At 43.4% G+C, this 9840-nt stretch overlaps 1 protein-coding gene across 1 annotated transcript in view; it reads right to left on the bottom strand.

Moving 5' to 3' along the window:
- Positions 1 to 9840, bottom strand: part of AFF1 (AF4/FMR2 family, member 1) — a 135598-nt gene that overhangs the window by 117201 nt on the left and 8557 nt on the right. The window lies entirely within an intron of this gene.

Consider the following 9840-nt stretch of genomic DNA (forward strand, 5'->3'; position numbering starts at 1 on the left):
CCTGCAGAAGGAAGATTGGTATCTCTGTGCTCATCACTAACAATGCCTGCCATACCCAAGGGCTTCACACATCCATGGATTTTCAAAGTAATCACATGGTATTTCACCTCCAGCCTGCTTCATCTACTCAGCTTATTTCTCCTGCAGCATCTGAAAGTTCTCACATCTCCATAGAGCTTGAGGTAGCCACTCTCTAGTAATTTTTCACCTGCTATGAAATTTAGTTACTCCTGGGCCTTTTCTGTTACGAAGGTATTTAGGGTGGTTGGGTGGGCATGCATGGAGGTGGTATTATTAAGGACATCTTTGTACATCTTTGTTTTCAAGAAATAAAACCATAATATAAACAACAACAACATGTTACTGACAGCAATCAGTACCTAGCCTTTGTTGCAAGTTTCCAACAAATCTGAATCAGGGGCTGTTCAAAGGAGAACACAGCACCCCATAAATCAGGACACAAATATAATATGACATTATACTAATAAATATGTGGTAACTTACTGGGTTTGTGGGGCAAATTCTAGAAGCTTGGAGTATAGTAAGACAATCAATCAAACATAAGGTACCAATGAAGAAGTAACAGATACCAAGATATATAAATCCATGGCCAATAAACTCCCCTGAAGTATCATCTTTGCTGTAAAGTAAAACATGTATTTGCTTATACCCAAAAATAGGTCAAATTCATGCCCTCACCAAGCTATTCAAAACACCTCATCGCACTGTATTGCATCAGTTTTTTAAACAGACACACCCCCTTACTTTCAGTCTTGAAGAGTCACTGCTGTCCTTTAATTAAAATGTGTTCTCCCAGCTCTGTTGACAAAAAATCCATCTTAACACTGTAATTTATTGCCACTGACAAATCCTTCGCCTTTGGAGTTGAAAAGGATCAAATGGACACGGTGATTCCCAGCTAGGAGTGGATGCAAGCAGCCTTTTCATTTACAAAGGAGACTTCTGCACTAGGTCAGAAGGTAAGGACCACACTCCATAAGGACTCTGCTGCCCCCGACTGGAAGGACAATTCCTAACCTCTCAGCCTCATGAGCCCCCCTGGCTGTCAGCACCTTTCTTCTTTGCACCTCCTCACTGCCTCTGTAGAAAACCAGAAGCTGCAAGCCTGCAGAGAGTTTAATCCCTGAAGAGATGCTTATGGCAACTGGCAAGCCCACACCCTACACAGACCTGCCAAAGGCTTGATACCCTTGTGCCTTTCTCCATCAGCAGCCAAGGAACTCGGCGTGCAACAAATACATACATTGCTACTGTAAAGCACAGGTTGTAACCAGAACACAAGGGTTTTCAAGGGCTCTATGTATTTGGAGGAAAGGAGATAGATTAAGGTTATCCCCAAAGTCCTGCCTCCAGAGAAGAGCTGGTAAGCAAGCATACACAAAAACTAGTTTAACAAGGTAAGTTAAGCTCTGGGCTGTAAGTAATGGCAAGGCTGGAGAAGGCTGAGGCAGCCTAACTCTCTGTTGACCTGATTCAGCACAGCTTCTCCATAGGCTTGCTTTATAGCACCTCCATGAACTTAGTCCTTTCCAGAGCCAAAGCTGACTGCCAGCAGCACAACCTTGTTGGGCAAACCATGAAAAGGACTTGGACTTCATAGAGTCACAGAATATGTGGGGTTGGAAAGGACCATTAAAGGCCATCTAGTCCAGCCCCGCTGCAGTGCAGAGGGACCATATTAACTAGGTCAGGTTGCTCAGAGCCTCATGAAGCCTCACCCTGGATGTCTCCAGGGATGGGGCCTTCACCACCTCTCTGGGCAGCCTGTTCCAGTGCTTCACCACCCTCACAGCAAAGAACTTTTTCCTGATATCCAACCTAAATCTACTGTGCTCTAGTTTAAGATCATTCTCCCTTGACCTCTCACTACAAGCCCTTGTCAGAAGTCCCTCCCCAGCTTTCCTGTAGCCCCTTCAGGTACTGGAAGGCCACTATGAGGTCTCCCCAGAGCCTTCTCTTCTCCAGGCTGAACAACCCCAACTCTCTCAGCCTGTCTTCACAGGAGAGCTGTCCTCAGATCATCTTTGTTGCCCTCCTCCAGACTCCTTCCATGAGCTCCATGTCCCTATGTTCAGGGCTCCAGAGCTGGACACAGCATTCCAGGTGGGGTCTCACCAGAGCAGAGGGGCAGAGTCACCTCTCTTGACCTGCTGGCGATGCAGCCCAGTTAAGTTAATCTAACCAACCACTGCCTTCAGTAGCAGTAGGTACAGAAACGCTGAGTGCTTTTTAAACCCTGAACAGTCAAGAATCAGAAGCACAGCTTGCGATCAATCAGACAAGCACAGCTGCATGAATGCACATGCACACACAGCTATAACAAGAGGGCAAAAATTCAATAGAATAAGACCTCAGAAAGGTATACGGCACTGCTGACAGCCCAATATTGATACATTTCACTGGGCTCAACCCATACAGCACAGCTCCAGTGGAGTTAGGGGAGCAGCAGAGCAAAGGAAAGAAACTGAGCTGAGTACAACACTGGAAAACGGGCAGGGAAGAATATAACCAAAAGGGTATTTTGATTTTAACAACAGAAGACTAAGTTGGATGCACACTGTTATTAAAGAAATGGTTCTACAGATGTTAGGAATCTAATGTTTCTGAGAAAAGAGAGGAAAACAAACCTTCATCCTTCAATATTTAAACTGAAGGAAACAGACATTTTAAAATGAAATCACCTTCTCCTAGGAACAAGACTGCACTAGAGGCTGCACCCTACTAGCTTTTGGTAGCCTTCAGGAGCTATTTCCATCATCTTCCTTGGCATTGCTCACTTATCACTCTGAATGCCTTAAAATGTACCATAACGAACCAGTATGAACTTTCACAAACACTTAAAAACAACAGAAAGACGTTTACAGTTCCTTGTTGGCTTTGGCATTGGAGCCAGCAGAAACCACACTGTGAAGAGTGTTAAATATCCTGATTTATATTCCAGCTGAATCAAGATAACATCTAGGTACAGAACACAATGTACCCTTCAGATTTACTACAGCTGTCAGATTCATTTTGTGGCAACATCCAATCCCTAGTTGAGGCAGAGATGTATGTAGGACACTGAGCAAGTAAATGCCTGTGATTTTGGTCTGCTTTTTGATCAGGATGCTATACATAGTATTCCAACCAGAAAACAGATTTAAAAGGAAAGAAACAAAAATTAAGGTCCATTCCTTGCAAATGCATTGGTAACAACAACAACAAAGTTAGATGTACTTTAGAGAGTGACAGCAGAGGAAGTGCAGCAGAGAGTCTGGGTGTCTTTGCAATATCTCTGTCCACCCGCACTTCTCCCCTTAATGTGACCTTGCAGTGCTCACTGCCCTGGGGTCCAAGAATAAAGAGCACTGGCAGTTGTAAAGAGCTAAATGAGAAAGAAATGGGAAGTGCAGAAAAAACACCTCCTCAGGGGAAAAAAATACATAATTTTGCAAACTCAGTGTCTAAGAGCAAAACCCCCCATTGCCCAAACTTCCTAAGCTGTGCACCTGCAAGAAGAGTCAGAGCCCTAAGTCAGGTCAGGATTGCCTTTCTCACTTCAAATGCGTTAGGAGTACAGAAAGGCTTGTTTTATGGGCTGAGCTGCCTCACACAGGTCACTGGGATGGCAGTGCTGTCCCTTGCCATGCTGAGGCTGCAAATGGGACAGGATGTGAATCAACAGGGCTGGCACCCTAGAGATCAAGGCATGATGTGCTGTAAGCAAACACTTCAGCTCCCCGTGACAAGTAGAGTTTTCACAAGACCAGGGGCCACTCTCACCAGTGATAATCACAGGGTCATTTAGAAATGGAAAAGACCCTTAAGCTCATTGAGTCCAACTGTTAACCTAACACTAACAAATCCACCACTAAACATTGTTCCCAAGAGCCACATCTACAGGAGTGTCCCATTTGAGACCCAGTGTCAAACACTGGTCATTCCACAACAGATGCAGGTTGCAAAAGGCATCAGTTCTTTTACCAAAGACAGCATGTTACATTTGAAACTCCTCCTCTCCGACTCAGTCATTACAATTCTTGCATTGAGGGGGAAAATACGGTTTTTTTGAACCATTTCAAAATTGGTCACAGCACCTGGGAAGGCAGGATTACATCAAATTCCTACCCATTGTTGTTGCTCTGGTTGTCTGTACGTTCCATTATGATGCTTTCATTAGAGTCAGCTCATCTGGAAGAGAAAAAAAAACAGATATTCAACATCTCTTGTACAAAAAATCTGCACAATGTACTCTGTAGATTCCTCCCAAGCTTTGCTTAAATTGTCACAAATACCAACCCAGGAATATCCTTTCTCAGGGTCAGCAGAGGGGGGAAAAGGGAGAGTCAGTTGAGCAAATTTGAGAGACCTTCAGTTTCCAAAGTAGCAAATCATCACAGTACAGTGATGGCTCTAATATTTGTTATAGTGAACACAAAATAAAATCTAAATGTTTATTTCCTTTGTCTCTCTATGTCTGTGGGTGCACACTGCATTTAGGTTGTGTGTGTGTTTTACATCTGAAATCTCCATTTTAAATTAACTTTATATTTATATATATATATATTTTATATATATAATTTTGCATGGCAGGATAAAAAGATACAAAATATCCTCCCCAGAGATATTTTCCCAGTTGTGTGAACCCCTCCGTTGTCCCTAGCTGTCTAAAGTAATCTTTCAGTTACATTGAGGATTACGTTGTGGAGATGTACACAACAGGAAAGTTAGATGCAATCTAAAAAATAGATTGCTAACCCCAGGCAGCAAATCATTTGAATTGTTGCTGTTCAGCAAGTTGACAGGTTTCTCCACAGCCCCCAGTGCTGATAGGCTGAGGCACAATCTCAGCATCAAACACACAGTTGAAGAAACAGAGTTCTGGATAAGCTTGTAAATACTCGGAATGCTCCTGTAAACACTTTTGTTGGTTTCCAAGAGACCAGTTAGAGCTACAATTACAATATAGTAATGAGTGTTAGCAGAGATTTGCCTTAACGGTCTAGGAACAACAAATACATTTAGCAATCATCTGTCTGGAACAGCAAGGCAGCTGGAACAGCAAGAGCTGCCATGTGAGGTTGGCTCTCACAGCATGTTTTACAAAGGACTGGCAGCTTCCTAAAAGTCAGCACCTATACCTATCTCTAAGGAGATCTCAAGCATTCAAAGTCAGGAGCTAAACTGTAGCTGGAGCTAAACGTGCCTCAAGCAGGGAGACTGGGTCAAGAACTTCAGGGACGTGCTGTGCAGAGCCTGGAACATCCAGCAGGCAGTCATTGCAGTGCTCCAGAACTGACAGGACCCAAACACATGGACCATATGCAGTTGAGAATGGCAGAACCAAGACAACCACTTTCCCCTTCCCCCAGCAGTGATACTGCATTTCAAGGGGGCTCTTGAAGGGAACCTACAGGCTTGGCCACAAGCATGACAAATCAGGCTATTGCTACAGGCTCTAGGATATTTGGATCAATCTTAAAAATAAATATGCCATTAGGGCGCTCCCTTTAGACAACTAAATAGCCCTCTGGTGAATGGAAACATTTATGGAAAGGGGAAGGGAGAAAAAAAAAGCCTTAAAGATAACAGCTATAGATTAAAAGGTATCACTGGGTAAGAATTCAAAGCAGCAGCATTCAGGATGCAAGGAGAAAACAGAAGGCAAAGGATGTTGCGGCAATTACTGTAGGAGAGCGTATCACATCACTGTAACAGCAGCTCCACCCAGCAGGCCCCTCAGAGACAGTTTCAGCCACTACATAACTAGCACCATTTTGGCTGATCACAGGTAAAAAGAAATAAAATCAGAAACATCTTCCCCTTGCTTACATCCACACAAAAGAGATGAACTCAGAGCGTACTCTCACGCAAAGCTCTTTGCTCACTGTCCAACAGCTCTTTCTACTCCAAACTTGTCTTCAGTTCACAGTAGTGCTGACAAACCAAAGTCTGTGCAGAACTGATGGCATCAAAATCGTTTCCATGATGCAGCATCCTGCTGCCCTGTGCAGCTAAGATATTGTCTACAAGGACTTGTGAAGAAAAGAAACGTGCCTCAAAACACAAAGCCAAGTAAGCAAGCCAAGATTAATTGAAATGCAAGATCACCTCAGCAGAAGCAAAAAAAACTCAAACAAGATTATGACTGAAAATACTTACTGAAGATGTACACCTTTCAATTTGTGATGCTGCTTTGCAGCATCTCACACTCCTGAGGCTGCAAAATCATTTGTGTCTTGGGGACAGGCTACAGCAGCACTACGTGAGGCCTTCTGAACCCACTTAGAGCAACTGATATTAAACAGGAGCAAAAATGCTTTGATGATTAGATGAAGCAGCTGACCTTTAGGTCATGGTTTTAATCCCAGGTAAGATACCATCAGATAACCATTCTGCAAGCCACAGGCCGCTAAAGATGGGAATCCTGTCAGACACCCACCGCAACCTGTAGTTAGGAAGGCTAAGTCACAGACACACATACTAAGTTCAGAGTACAGATCTGAAAGCAAACCAACCCTTAATGTGTATTCCCTCCTAAGAATCATGAAAACTATAACCATTTCTGGTGAATAAACAGCATTAAAAGAACAGAGTGCCCACTTCAACCTAAAAATAAACAAAGGTGGGAGAAGTTGAAACCACGTAGTGGAAGAAGTGATTTCAGCTTCTTTAAACTTTTGGTTATTTAATTCTACATTCCTGGTCTTCAAATGTTCTGAGGAGTTTCCTCAGGCAATCCGTGTACCTCACATTGCAATAGCATAGGCAGACAGAGACACACATTTGACTAAACAGGGTGGGGGCAAATCCTGCTCTGTTGCCAACTTACTCTTAACATGGTTATAAAGCATGTGAGCATCCAGGCAGTAGAGTGTAAAATTCACTAAACATTCTACAAGTTCTGAAAATACCTTTGACAGGGCCAGGTTTTCAACCAGACTGACACAGCATGGATTTGAGGTTGCATGAGCATGAGTAACCTGACATATTTCAGCAAGTTACAAATGCTTTTGCTTTTACTCTCTGAGAGTAAGCTAATGTTTATAAACACAAGCTTTCCTCTCTAATGTCAATTAGCCTAGCTGGCTAATTTAGTTAGGATGCTTTTTCTTGTGCTAAAAGCAACTGTATTGTTATTAACAGTGCTTTTTGCTCAAAAAGCTTAAAACGGTTTCTTCCTTCACTCATTCTCAGTGATGTGTGTTGCTTCTTGCCCTGCAACCCCACACACACCTCCCTGACATTTCAGGGACACTACGCCAAGGTTTTCCTTCTGAGTCAGCCAAGAAGGACCTTATCTTGCAAAAGACTGGTGGAAACTGGTGGCTTTTTAGCCACTTTTGTAAAGCTCGTTTCTTTGGTGCTTTAGTTTGCTTGTTTCATTTCTCAGGAATTTCAGATCAACAATACAAATTAATGCCTGCTTGTGTCTATATAAAATGCTAACATGTCCCCCACTAAAAGTCGTGCAAGAGAGGCAGAACCAAGAGAGACAGACTGATTTTTACTGTGACTAAAGGTCACATCTTTTACTACATGCTTTTCTGAAGTCTTAGAGAGAACAATTCTAACATTACTTAGGATACATCCTAACTCTTCAATGAGAAAGAGGCAAAATCAGCACTACACATCAGAGCATACGCAAAAATACTAAAAATAAGACCCTGATGACACCTGGAGGATGAAACTGCCACTGTGGCCACACTGCAGAAGGAGACAGTGCACTGAAATGCAGCTCATAATCCACTTGCCCTGTACACCAGTGAGCCAAGCTCTGCCTTACATACTTGGATACAGATTAATCAAAAGATTAGCTAAAGCTGGTGAAGTGGAAAGCTGCCCGGGAAAGAAATTGTCCACATCTGTCTCTAACCCCAGGTGAGCCTCCTAATCCAGGGGGCTGACAGGGCAGCTGGGAGTCTAATTCCCAAATGCCAACACCTGAACTGCACACCTCAGCAAAACAGCCATCAGAAACTCAAGACCAAGCAGTTTCTGTTCCAAAGACTGTCCCCAAAGTCCTGGAAAAAAAATAATTAAAAATATTCAGAAGCTTCTAGATTTCTCCTCAAAACCTAACCAAAATGTAAACCTGCTGCTTTGTGACTGGCTAGATCATTAACATTAAAGCCCACCTTTTTAACAAAAAAAAGTCAGTACTGCCTGTAAAAGAAGCCTCAGTTAAAGACAGAATCCAACAGGGAGACAGATCAAGCATACCTTGTGTGTCTTAACAGGCAAGACAGATGTGGATTCAGGGGTTTAGCTATGGAAGGTAACGTTACATCCTAGAGGTGACAGAAACACTCATAAGCTGACTCTGCAGGAGCTCAGACCTTTATGAAGGGAAGGCAGTGCAGTTCTGCAGGTTGTGAAATGTATGGATGCACTGCAAAGCTTGTGGATACAGGTGGACTTTTTTGCTGAGTACTGGGTTAAATTAGACACCAATAAGTAATTTTCTGCCAGTCTAGAAATGTATTAAAACATACCACTACTTTGTATTTTCCATCAAACTGTCTAAAAGCAAGCAAAACATACATATATTATGCCTGGCTTTAAATTAACTAATAATGAAAAGCCTGGTGAGATGCACATGTACCTACCTTAACATTTAAAATAGTTTTGAACACTGCAGCTAGTATTCCTTAACAGAAAAAACTGTCAGAGCCAAGTCTGGAAACCTCCAACTCTATCCTAGGAATTGCAGCAAGTATTGTCACTAGGGGTGACAGGAGTTATTTCTTTCACTGATTTTACCCATGGATAGGCTGTTTGTAGCTATCAGGTTTCTATTATTGCTAATTACCCACTTCTACTTCACGTTTACCCAGAAAGGAAATACAAGGTTATTTACTGGTAAATAAGCTGAACTCTTACTAATTACAGTTACTACTTTTTACAAAGCTACTGCCATAGGCAGCCACAGCACATAAGGGAGGTGAAAGCAGGCACCCAAGTGGCCCTTATCTGAATTTTTACAAGTTCCTTACAGTGCTCTATTGGGAAAAGAAAAATAAAAAAAAAATCTAATTTCTGCATCCCTTAACTGGCCAGATTTATATTTCTCTTATTTCTGCCTTCCTCCATCAAGTCACAGGCATACAGCTGCTCTGATGGAACATGGAAACTGCCTGGATAGTTAAAACCTTATGTACTCATTTCCATTCAATGCTGTTATTGCTAACACAAATAGGGTGATATTATGGGCAAAACTTGATGTATCTGCATCCAGAAAATTATCTGAAGGGACACCTCAATGTACAGTCACAGAAGAGTTTGGATTATCACAACTAAAAAAATCATTATAAGCAGTTTTCACTTCAATTCTCCAATTTGGATTTTTTTTCATACACACGTTACCACCTTCCTGCAAGTCAGGCAGCGATACAGCTCAGCTGTAAGACCAACCAATACCCGTGCCCTAGTGAAAGCAGCGGCATTACTCACCTGAGTAAAAATACCCCGGGATAAGCTCCTTGCCCGAGCACATCCCACGCTAATAACATCCCACTCACACAACGGGGGGAGGCGGGGGAGAACAGAGCGTGCAGTCAAGGCAACTTGGATGCAACCACCCTGGCAGAACGCTTTTCTGCAGACCGGCTGGTTCGAGTTACCTCCGTGTGAACCTGGACGGGATCCAGCGCTTCCCCGCGCGGAGCCGCAGCACCTTGGAGCCGCTCCTCGCTGCGCTGCGGGACGCGGGAAACGCTGCAGCGGTTGAAAATCACCTCGAACCCCTCGGCTGGACACTGCCCGTCAATTTTACGACCCCATCCCACCGACGGCGGCGGGGAGCACCCGCCGGGGGGCGGGGCGGGGGGGGGCGCGGCG

Source organism: Chaetura pelagica, unplaced genomic scaffold (genome assembly GCF_000747805.2).
Source record: "Chaetura pelagica isolate M959 unplaced genomic scaffold, ChaPel_1.0 scaffold210, whole genome shotgun sequence".
Taxonomy (NCBI): domain Eukaryota; kingdom Metazoa; phylum Chordata; class Aves; order Apodiformes; family Apodidae; genus Chaetura; species Chaetura pelagica.